Consider the following 13096-nt stretch of genomic DNA (forward strand, 5'->3'; position numbering starts at 1 on the left):
CACCAGACGACACTATATTACACTGACTGGGAAACGCCAGCTTTGATATATAACAACCCTAAACAAGTTATATTTCAGGACAGATGCATTATACGTATGCCTGCTTCCTCCAGTTATTAAATATTTAGTTTCTTCATTTCGAAAGTGCCTTGAACACAGTGTTTTTCCCTTCCAAACATCATCAAATGTTCCTTCTGCCGTCTGGGATCCCGGATGGACGCCAGATCCGAAGGGAAAGCTCAGGAACGGGGTTTTCTTCATGCTTGCTCTCCGTCACACTCCTTTCAAACACGTCCAATAAACAAAGAGCCGCCCTTCCGTCCTCCGTCTGATCATTCACATAAACATCAGCTCTTCATCATAACGTTGATCCAGAGCTGGAACTGTGAATTTCACCAGCTCTCATTCCTCTCTTCCATGCAAACAGGGAATCAAGAGGCCAAGCTGACTTTCTCAATATTCCTGGAGTTTGCTTGATTGCTTTGGCTTTATTTTTGACAGGCAGAGATTGTTGATTTGGATCCAGACTCTGGTTTCTGTGGTTTGTGTTTTTGTACAGACTTGTTCTTGTACAAGATGTTTTTTGGGAAATGTTTCCTGTTGGTTCTCTTTCCGCTGCTTTTGTCTAATTATCTTCTGTTTTCACTAATCGCTCAACTAAACAATCCTATATGCGATTCTGAAGAAGTTTCACCTGCTCAACACTCTCTTAAACTTCTGCTCAGCAAGATCAAAAATACAGTAAAAATAGTGAAATATTATTATAATGTAAATCATCTGTTTTCTATGTGAATATACACTCACCTAAAGGATTATTAGGAACACCTGTTCAATTTCTCATTAATGCAATTATCTAATCAACCAATCACATGGCAGTTGCTTCAATGCATTTAGGGGTGTGGTCCTGGTCAAGACAATCTCCTGAACTCCAAACTGAATGTCAGAATGGGAAAGAAAGGTGATTTAAGCAATTTTGAGCGTGGCATGGTTGTTGGTGCCAGACGGGCCGGTCTGAGTATTTCACAATCTGCTCAGTTACTGGGATTTTCACACACAACCATTTCTAGGGTTTACAAAGAATGGTGTGAAAAGGGAAAAACATCCAGTATGCGGCAGTCCTGTGGGCGAAAATGCCTTGTTGATGCTAGAGGTCAGAGGAGAATGGGCCGACTGATTCAAGCTGATAGAAGAGCAACTTTGACTGAAATAACCACTCGTTACAACCGAGGTATGCAGCAAAGCATTTGTGAAGCCACAACACGCAACAACCTTGAGGCGGATGGGCTACAACAGCAGAAGACCCCACCGGGTACCACTCATCTCCACTACAAATAGGAAAAAGAGGCTACAATTTGCACGAGCTCACCAAAATTGGACAGTTGAAGACTGGAAAAATGTTGCCTGGTCTGATGAGTCTCGATTTCTGTTGAGACATTCAGATGGTAGAGTCAGAATTTGGCGTAAACAGAATGAGAACATGGATCCATCATGCCTTGTTACCACTGTGCAGGCTGGTGGTGGTGGTGTAATGGTGTGGGGGATGTTTTCTTGGCACACTTTAGGCCCCTTAGTGCCAATTGGGCATCGTTTAAATGCCACGGCCTACCTGAGCATTGTTTCTGACCATGTCCATCCCTTTATGACCACCATGTACCCATCCTCTGATGGCTACTTCCAGCAGGATAATGCACCATGTCACAAAGCTCGAATCATTTCAAATTGGTTTCTTGAACATGACAATGAGTTCACTGTACTAAAATGGCCCCCACAGTCACCAGATCTCAACCCAATAGAGCATCTTTGGGATGTGGTGGAACGGGAGCTTCGTGCCCTGGATGTGCATCCCACAAATCTCCATCAACTGCAAGATGCTATCCTATCAATATGGGCCAACATTTCTAAAGAATGCTTTCAGCACCTTGTTGAATCAATGCCACGTAGAATTAAGGCAGTTCTGAAGGCGAAAGGGGGTCAAACACAGTATTAGTATGGTGTTCCTATAATACTTTAGGTGAGTGTATAGTAAAGTGTAATTTATTCCTGTGATCAAAGCTGAATGTTCAGCATCATTACTCCAGTCTTCAGTGTCACATGATCCTTCACAAATCACTCTAATATGATGATTTGATGCTCAAGAAACATTTATGATTATTATCAGTGTTGAAAATTTTTGTGGAAACTGATGCATTTGTTTTTCCAGGATTTTCTTTGATAAATAGAAGTTCCTAAAATAATCTTTTGTAACATTAGAAATGTCTTTACTGTCACTTTTGATCAATTTAATGCACCTTTGCTGAATAAACGTATTAATTTATTTAATAAATAAATCAAACTGACCACAAACGTTTGAACGGTAGCATATGTATATAATGGTATTTAGTGCATTATATTTAAGCATCATTATCAACGCCATAGAAGAACAGCAATATCTTCTGACATATGTTTTGTATTTTTATGATCAGTTTTCTGTCAGGTTTGGCTTGGCAGTGTCAGTGTGTGTTTTATGCAGTGTGCGTGTCCTTGGTTTATCTCCTCACGTCTCCTTAATTTTGTTTGGATTTTCTTGGAGAGTTTCAAAGCAACATTAGTTCTCTGCGTTCCTCACGGCGGGTGCGTTGCTCATTAATGAGCTCAGATGGCGTCACTCACACCAGTGCCAGGTTTACTGTAAACGCAACACGCGTTTTAATGGATAATAATGGGTGTGTATGACATTCTTCACTGCATGCCTCTGATGTTACACTGCTCACATCAGCTGCTCCCTTAATGAGGCTTTACGTCCAAAATCACTGTGATTATATATTGCATATTGAATATTTCACAGCATCTGGCGTTTTTGCTCTTCAACATTGGCATGATTTGGAGGAATCGCAGCTTCTAAAGGTTAAACGCACCCAAACACACCCTCTTTCAGCTCAGGTGAAGTTAGTTCAATGTTGTCATGCTTATCTTTTGCTTTGAGTTCTGACACTAATGCATTTGCTACATCAAAATCTGTGTGTAAAAGCCTGTTTTACAAGCATAAAAGGCTCCCCGTCGTGATCAACAACATCCATAATGTGTCCAGACGACTTTATTTGCTTTAGCCGTTCGTCTGTATTGTGTGGCCAGGTGTTCTGGGTGAGTTTCTATTGTTCATCATTGAACAGGGAGTCGCCGTAAAGTCACACAATACTTGGAAGATCTTTTGTGCCACATTATTTACAAAGATTTTATTTACCATTTCTTTTTCCTCAATTTTGAATCATCTTTTAATTTTTTTTTTAATTCTCTTAAATAGTCTTGCAATATTTATTTATTTATGTATTTACCTATTCTTATATTTTATACTATATTTTATTTATGCATATTTTATTTTACAATACTTGAAGTTCTTTTTTTTTGTATTTTTATTTACAATTTTTCCCACATTTTTTTAATCACATTTTAACATTTTTTTCCGCTTAAATAGTCCTGCCATATTTATTTGACTTATTTTTCCTATATTTTATTTAATTAATTAAATTATTTATCATTTATTTATTTATACTATATTTTATTGATTTATTTCATATTTTATTTATTTTGTATTTCCTTTTATAAGTTCTTTTGTGCCTCATTATTTTGTAGTATTTTATTTACTATTTCTTTTTCACATAACTTTTTATGTTTTATTTATTTATACTATATTTTATTTATTTATATATTTTCCATTTACTTTGACAATACTTGGAAGTTATTTCTTGGCACATAATTTATTTTAGCATTTTATTACCATTTCTTTTTCTACAATTTTTAATAAATTAACTTCTTTTTTTTTCTTTTTTTTCTGCAATATATATTATATTTATTTACTTATGTATTAATTTATTTATGTCTTTATACTATATTTTATTTTTGTATTTTATATTTTATTTATTTTACATATTTATCACATAATATGAGCTCATAAACATTTCTAAACTACTTTAGTCTGCAACAATTACACGGTAAATCATAGCCTCGTTTGAAACACTTTAGTCAAAAAACACACACCTTTATATCTCTAATCTATCTTTAATCTGACTGGTAATTTGAAGTGTTCAGCCTGAGCTATTATCTCTGTTCTCATTTGATGTGTTATTAACCCCTTCATTTCTCTTGATTTGGTGGTGTTATCTGCAGTTTTGAGTCTCTTACTATCTCCCAGTGATCTGCGATTGAGCGTCTGACACGCATGTGTCGAGCTGAGCTCTCCTGATGACAGATATCCACCAGGATGAAGGACGTTCCCTCTAAAGCTCAGGGTTTTCAGCACTCGTTCCTGAACGCGCTTGAGGATAGCCATGTGTGCGGAGATCTGAGCGAGTGTGAAGAGGAGAGATGTTCTGCTTGTCATCATCCCGTTATCTATAGCTATCATTCTTAAGTGTGTGTGTTTATCTGGCCGTAGGGAGTAAAGCAAAGTGACGTCTGCCAGACGCAGAACAAATGTGTCTGAAGATGTTCATATTTTCTTGATCTAGTAAGAACTCTAGCAGCTGCATTTTGGACTAATTGTAGCTTTTTTATTGAGAATAAAGGACAACCAGCTAGTAATGCATCACAGTATTCTAGTCTAGAGGAGAAAACTAGTTTTTCTGCATCAGAAACAGAACGTTCCGGAGCTTAGCGATGTTTCTGAGGTGGAAAAAGGCTGTTTTTTTAAGATATGAAATATGATTTTTGAAAGACAAGTTGCTGTCTAATATAACTCCCATGTCTTTAACTGAAGAAGATGAAGTAATATCCTTCTAAATGCAAATTGTATGTTAAGAGTATTAAGTAATACCTCAGTCTTATCTGAATTTAATAGAAGAAAATTACAGGTCATCCAATATTTTATTTTTTTTAACGCATTCTGTCAACTTAGATAATTTAGAGATTTCATCTGGTCGTGATGAAGTATAACTGAGTATCATCGGCATAAAAGTGGAAACTAATTCCATGTTTTCTTGTAATATTACCAAGTGGCAGCATATATATATATTGAGAATAGCAGAGGGCCGAACACTGAGCCTTGCTGCACTCCATAATTTACTGACGTTATCTTAGATTTTAACTCGTTTAAAAAGACAAAATGGTAACGGTCTGATATATACGATCTAAAGCACCTTAATGCCTGACCCTGAACACCAGTGTAATTTTGTAGTCGCTCTAAGAGTATTTTATGATCTATAGTGCAGTTTCTGTGTTGGTGCCTGAATCCAGACTAAAATTTTTCATAGATATACTTTTTTTGCAGGAAGGAACACAATTGAGCTGACAAAATAAAATGACTAAAGAACCTAATTATTGGTTCAAACGGATTAAAACTTAAATTAAAATGAAAGCTGAAAATATAAAATTAAAATCTATATATTTAGCTAAAGCAATTTTCACTCAGAAATTGCTAGTAAATTTTACAAACAAGTAAAGAAATATTTAATTAAATGTGAAATTTAAATAATTCAAATAAATTAAATAATTCAAAAAGTTAAAGAAATATTTAATTAAATGTGAAATTTAGAAGTAGAAAGACTGAAATAGTATTTTCTTGTAAACAGGGTTAAACAAAAAAAAAATTGATGAATAATTGTTTTGGAAAAAATTTCAAAATAAAAATGAATAAAAACTACAGACATATTTACAAAAACTATTAAAAGTGATAAAAACACAACAAAATTACTAAAATTGAACTAAAATGAAAACAGAAAATAAAAAATAAAATAAATAAGAATTATATTTGAATATATTTGAATAGATAGAAATAAATTTGAAATATTAAATAGCATCACACATGAAACTATAATAACACTTTGTTAAACAAACTCCAAGAATGTTTTTAGTGATGCTATTTTAAAAAGCAAAAGGAGATTCTTAAGAATGAATTTGAAAGAACAAGGCAAATTGTCAAATTCCAGATGCGTCTCGTCCGTCTTCTGGTCTCACAGTGAGACACTCACACACACACACACACACACACACACAGAGTTTTGCTGAAGACGTGATGGCGAGACGAGCGCTCAGCGCTGACATCATCACCAGCCGCTGATGTCACCGGTGTGTTCACACTCTGTGGTTTGGTCCCGTTGTGTCATACGGGTGTCTGCATGTCGACACACACACACACACACACACACACACACCACAGTATCCTACAGGAACCGCACTCAAACACTGAGTTATGAGTTTGGAAGGTGTAATTATGCGATGTTGTCGAGTGATTCTGGTCAGACAAACATGAGCACTTGAGCTCTTTTCACTTACTGGTGAACACAAGAACTACATGAAGAGCAAATGAGGAGAATTAGTGCTTTTATTATATAAAAAAATGAAATAAATACTTTAATAGAATTTAAATAATACTAAAGTAACTCTTAATAGCTTAAATATGTTGTATTTCATGGCAAACTTGCTGTCCTTCATCAACAATTTATGAAATGCATACAAAAAATAAACAACAACATTGAACATGATAATTACAATATTACGATGTTGTTAATCTCATAAATACTGTCATTCTGATGTCAGTTTATGTCTCAACTGGTTTTGCTTCAGGATCCATGATTTATAAAGAAAAACAGTAACGAATAGTTTAACATTGAAACAGAACACGCTTCTGTTTGAGGTCAGAACGATTTTTTAATGTTTTAGAAATAGAGTCTCTTCTGCTCACCAAGGCTGCGTTTATTTGATCAAAAATACAGTACAAACAGTAAATATTATTCCAATTTAGAATAGCTGTTTTTCATGTGAATATATAGTAAAAATGAATTTAATTCCTCTGACCAAAGCTTTTACTCCAGTTTTACTTCAGAAATCATTCTAATATGCAGATTTTCTGCTTTTGTGAAAACTGATACATTTGTTTCAGTTTTTTTCAGGATTCTTTGATCTTTGAAAGTTCTAAAAGAACAGCATTGATTTGAAATAGAATCTTTTTAACATTATAAACGCCGTGACCGTCACTTCTGAACGCTGGTGTCCCGACCCGCTGGAGATCCGGGACGCTTGCTCTCCTCCAGGGCCGGGACTCAACGGCGTTCCCTCTTGGGAAAGTGTGTATGTGTAAAGTGATGCCTCTTCTTTTCCTCCACGATTGTTGAGTTTACTGAAGATGCAGCAGTTGTTTATGTACTTAATTGAGCTTGCGTGATATTTGGTGGTTAGGTGGGAGACGAGGCCTGAGCTCATGGAGCTGGAATGATAATGGCATTCGTGCTTCCCCTCGGTCTCTCTCTCTCTCTCTCTCTCTCTCCTGTGGTTGATGCGAGAGACCCCGGTCATCTCTTCCAGATGCTTCTAACCCTGCAGAATCACTTTCTCTTCATCTCTCCTGCTCGTCTTAGTTTTCACAGACACGCACACGCTCTCGAACGCTGTGAGGAATCTTCTCTTCTCAGACTTAGCAGAAGAGACGACCCTGCTTATATATGACATATTTTGGCTCGCTATTTATTTATTTAGAAATGTATTTATGTATTTAGAGATTTTGTTCATTTGGAAATTTATTTAGAAACATTTATTCAGAAATTAAAATTTATTTAGAAATGTAATTATTTAGACATTTTAGTCAGTACTGATTGATGGCCATATTTAGGCCAAATATGAGTGATGTTTCGATGATGGATGGGTTTCAACTTCATACTATTAAAATAAATTAAATTAAATGTTATATGTATTGTATATAATATTTCACATTAGGTGTATTTAACAACAGAAATTGAATAATCATATGTAAAAAATAAAATACTGCTTAGTTTTCACTGTATGAATTAATTCTACACTGATTCTTAATTATACACTGATTCACACAAGGTTTATTAGGTTCTGTCTCTTTAAGAGCTGCACGGATACAATATACTGATACACACACTTTCTTTCTCAGCTGTTTACTCCACTTAACACACACCTGACTGTGTTTAACTTAGATCTCGTGCGATCTGAGAGTCGGCTTTCTGCGTGCGTGAGCACTTTACTTATTGCTTTAATAATTAAGTCATGTAATCTTTTGGAGTACTAAAATCTAATTTACTATTAAAATGACATATATTGAGGTTTAAGATCATATCAGCCCGTCTTAAACAGTTTAACAGAGTAGAAGCTGTTGAATTCTTGCTTCTGATTGGTTGACCGTCATTCCAGTGTGTTGATTAATTATCTTTAATTGCTGTGAAGTCGTTCCAGGTTTGTTGAGCGCGTTATAGTTGCTTATCATTTCTTTCTGAGCTGTTTGAAGCAAAGATATGTAATCTGAGGCACAAACAAAACCTGTTATGCATTTCATGCTGAGGGTTTGGGGTTTTAACATTGAAGCACATGATTATACACTGAAACAAATGGGTGTAAAATGTTTTGATGTAGTAAACTTCACCACGTTACATTTGCACAGAACAAACTCTATAGTATCATCTCTCCATCTGTTTCCCGCTCTGGATGAGATGCTTTGAGAGTCTCTCTATGACCTAACGCTGAATCAGACAGCGCTGACCCAGAACACAACAGGAACTCTATAAACTGGCTCAGACACAACACGATCCACAATGTTGAGTCAGATTCCTGAGCTCGGCTGCTCTGAATGTCCTGCGTGATCTGAGACAGGCGTTCATCATCTTCACTTCACCTGCGGCGCTAGGGCTGGGCTAAGGGGGCTTAAGCCCCGAATGATTTTAGTAAAGCCCCGAATATTTTGTTACCATAGAGCAAAACAATTAATCAGAAAAACAAATGTGAATAAGATTACAGCAGCCGCGATTACCTAATCATGAAAAGTGCATATTACAGTTTTATTTATATTTTCCCCTTTGCATTAAACCTACGACGTGTTTTTGCAGCGTTGAGCATTGTAGCCAATCACAGACATGTCTGTTGAACGCATCGGCCAATCAGAGGCGTTTAAATGAGTCGCTGTGCTGAAGATGTGTTTTGCGCGAGCTCACCGAGTTCTACACTTGTCATTATTATTGGCAATAAACTTAAGATGCAAATAAGAGATTCACTGCAATGTATTTGATATTCTTGATGCTGCTCTGATGCACTTCATTACGCACCGCTCTGTTTGTTAGGAAGACTAAAAGTTCAGCGTTCTCGCTCATCAATGTCAAAATGATTAAAGAAATGAACGAATGCCTGGTAAAATGTAAGTAGATAAACATTTAATATTTGACTGTTTTACAATACACTGAAAAAAATGTTATGTTGACTTTACTTAATTTTATTATGTCAAGGGGTTGCACGAAATAAATTTATCTAAATCCAGATATATTTTTTTTATTTGAGTGTACTTATATTTTGTAAATTGGTTGTACTTATATTTTATAAGTAATTTCAGATTAATTATATTCATAATTTTAGCTAAACTATTTTGAGTTGAATTTACAAAATTTTTTCAAGAATCAGCCTGTGAATCTCAACAATGGTGACAATTATTCTGGGTGCCACCAATCAAAACTCATTCATGGCTCCGAGGTGATCTGTTTGTCACCATTGCTGAGATTCATACGCGAATTCTTGATGTCTGTGTGTGCCTATATAAAAACTTTTTTTGAAGTTTTTTTTTTTTTTTTATTGATTTGATCATATGGATTTCATTGAAAAGGCTAAAAATATTATGCTGTACAAGGACAGAGCTGCTATAATTAATAAAGTAAACCTAACTCAGAAATTGGGCTCTATATGAATTCAATGATTCAGGTCAAATGATTGTGAAATAATGATAATGTTAAATCACAACCAACACCATCAGATCACCATTTCTATTTGTTCATCTGGCTGTTATAACTCAGGTACAGCAGCCAAACAAAATCTAAAGTTAATGGTTTAAGGGTAAAGAGCCCAACTAAAACACACACTGATCCCCATGATGGTAACTTAAAATTACGGTTGTAACATTACAGTTTTCTCCTTCAGTGTCTGCTTGTTAATATCAGGTGTCTTCAGTGTTGGCAATACAAAATAAAGAGTTCTTAATTCATCTTTGACATCTGTCTGTTATTCAGATATTTTTGTTTAAAAAAATTTAAATGGTTAACTTTTAAGGAATTAATTTGATTAATTATTACTCAATTCTAATGTGTTAAATTTAATTAATAATATTGCTTGTAATCTGTGCGATTTTATTGAGTAGATATAGCGTATTCATTTTACAGTGTATATGGAAATTAAATTTAAAAAAAAATTCTAATTACTTTTAATTGAATGAAATTAACTTGTTTTAAACAAGGGCAGTGAATTTGAAAATTAATAATAAAAAATAAGTAGGATTAAATAACGCATTAAAATCAGTGAAATTAACCAGATAAAAACATGTAACATTTACAAGGGGTCAGAATCATTTTTTTCAGTGTAGAAATGTTCAACTACCGACAGTATCCGGTGACGCAAATTACTCAACTTGTTTTATTTATTTATTAAATTTTGCCTTTTTGAATTTAAAATATGATATAATGTCCTTGATTCATTTAGAGAGAATGAATGCATATTTAAAAATAAAGTATTATTTGCAAATACACTGAAAAAAATGATTCATTGACTAGTTGAATTTACTAAAAAAAATTATGTTAATTGTATCCACATAATTCATTTTAGCTACATTTAAACAAATGCATTACGTTGAACTAAGTTCAACTTAATGCATTTGTTTAAATGTAGCTAAAATCAATTGTGTGGAACCACTTACGATAAATTTTTTTAGTAAATTCAATGATTTCAGTAAATTCATTGAATTTACTAAATGTTTTTATCGTAAGTGGTTCCACACAATTGATTTTAGCTACATTTATGTAGCTAAAATGAATTATGTGGAACCAATTAACATAATTTTTTTTAGTAAATTCAACTAAGTCAATGAATCATTTTTTTCAGTGTAGTTACAATTATTTCACTAATACAATAAGCCTTTCTTTTTCTTTATTCCCTTAAATCGCTTTTATAATTAATTCCTTTAAATACAAATACCCAATTTTATTTTGGGCTAAAGCCCCGAATATCCGCTGACCTTAGATCCGCCCCTGACCTGCGGACGGACAGCACTCATGTAAAACAGTGTACGCTATTAAATATAAAGCTTCCAAATAATGTATTCTCAGCGATGCCATTGAAGAAGCGTTTCCCTAAAGAGCCTTCCAGTGGTCAGTTCTTACAATCCTAAAGAACCTTTTGTGGAATCTCAGCTTCATGATTGTTTATATCACGAATGTATATTTGTCAATGGGTCTCATTCATGAAACATTCGTAAATATACGAGTAAATATGTGAGTGATTTGCGCGTAAAGAGACCTTCCCGAAAACTCTTCTCCTGATTCACAAATACTTCATAAACGTCAGATGTGATAGTGAAATGTGTGTGTGTGTTAATGAATTCCTAATCGTAAATGGGACGCGCGTGCACGCTCATTCTCAATTACCATAAATCCCGCCCATTAAATCCGACTGACAACTATATATGGGCATCATATTATGACACCAAACGAAGGATTTCAACATTCTCAGAAGCGAATGAAAAAGAGAAATTTCTCAGATGCAGAAATTGAAGTTTTATTATCAGAAGTTCATTCAAAACGCCACATTTTATTTTCAAGCGTGCATAGTCTCGGCAAGTAAGTCTGCACGGTCTCTGAAACGCCTTTTGCGCAGCGCTCGATCTGCCAAATCTAGCAAAAGCGCTATATCAGCCATCGTAAATTTATTTATTAACATATCTTTATTGCGAGGATTAACCCCTTGAGATGAGACATCTCATTTTCGAGGGGGTCCTCCAGCACATCAAAGCAAAAAAGAACTAAAACAGCAGAGCAAATATCACAGTCAAAGACAGCACAACAACACACAACAACACACACACACCAGCTCACAATGCTCAACCCCACCCCGCCCAGCATGAACCCCACAAGTGACATGACAGAAAAACAACCACATGACTAGCATTGCACAAGGTCAAGGACTAAGAGGAACACAAGCAAGAACATTGATGATGATAATAACAATAATAATAATTAGGGCTGTCAAAAGATTAATCGCGATTAATCGCATCCAAAATAAAAGTTTGTTTTTAATAATATATGTGTGTGTACTGCGTATAATTAAATTTGTATATATAAATACACACACATGCATGTATATATTTAAGAAATATTTGCATACATATACTGTATATATATTTATATAGTTTATATTATATATAAATATATATTTTTTTATATATAAATTAACACATTTTTCTTAAATATATACATGCATGTGTGTGTATTTATATATACAAATTTAATTATACACACACATATATTATTAAAAACAAACTTTTATTTTGGATGCGATTAATCGCGATTAATCTTTTGACAGCCCTAATAATAATAAATAAATAAATAAAGATGAGGACATAAAAATTAGAAATAATAAACACATAACCAATGAAGTCCAAAGTCAAACAAACAAAACTAGAAACAAAGACAAATGTTCCGAAGGTGTTCCCCAAGAGCCCTTCGGAACGCTGTAAATGAAGTTAAAGAACGGATAGAAAATGGAAGATTATTCCAATCATATGGAGCCTTAAAACAAAATGCATGTTTCCCTACCTGTCTTTTAACTCTAGGAACAACAAAAAAGATCTGCTCATTGTGTCGCAGTAAATGTTTCTTGTTATGCCTGATTTTGGCCATTTTATAGGAAACAATTTCCGTAAGAATTAAGGGGCTATTAGTTTGCCCAGCCCTATTGAAAGCAATTCATTATTTGATTAAAGTGTTCCGTTTGCAGATGCTATTACTGGCTCTCGTAATAACAGTAAAAAGAAAAACCGTATGTAATTACTATATATAATATTTTTTCAAAATGCTGTGTAAATAATGTACCCGATTACGGTGAATTAAAATGCAGCCTTATTAATGAGCAAAACGTTGGGATGTTAAACGCACTATTAACGCGTGGCTGGGAGCAGGTGGAGATTTCTTTCGTACAAACTAACATTTGGAAAATACGAACATTGTAATGAATCTGAAAGTTTACGCCAGAACCACTTTACACGCGATTTACACACACATTCGTTCTGCTCGTGTTTCATGAATGAGACCCAGTGTATGTGATTTGTCCAGCTCTATCTAACTGGATGTATGTTGTATGT

General features: G+C 34.5%; 1 protein-coding gene across 1 annotated transcript in view; it reads left to right on the forward strand.

Annotated features, from left to right (window-relative positions):
- dnajc17 (DnaJ (Hsp40) homolog, subfamily C, member 17) overlaps nucleotides 1–13096 on the forward strand; it is a gene marked incomplete at its 3' end in the record, with an annotated part of 61670 nt that overhangs the window by 47821 nt on the left and 753 nt on the right. The window lies entirely within an intron of this gene.

This window comes from Squalius cephalus (genome assembly GCF_949319135.1).
Source record: "Squalius cephalus genome assembly, chromosome: 20".
NCBI classification, from domain to species: Eukaryota; Metazoa; Chordata; class Actinopteri; order Cypriniformes; family Leuciscidae; genus Squalius; species Squalius cephalus.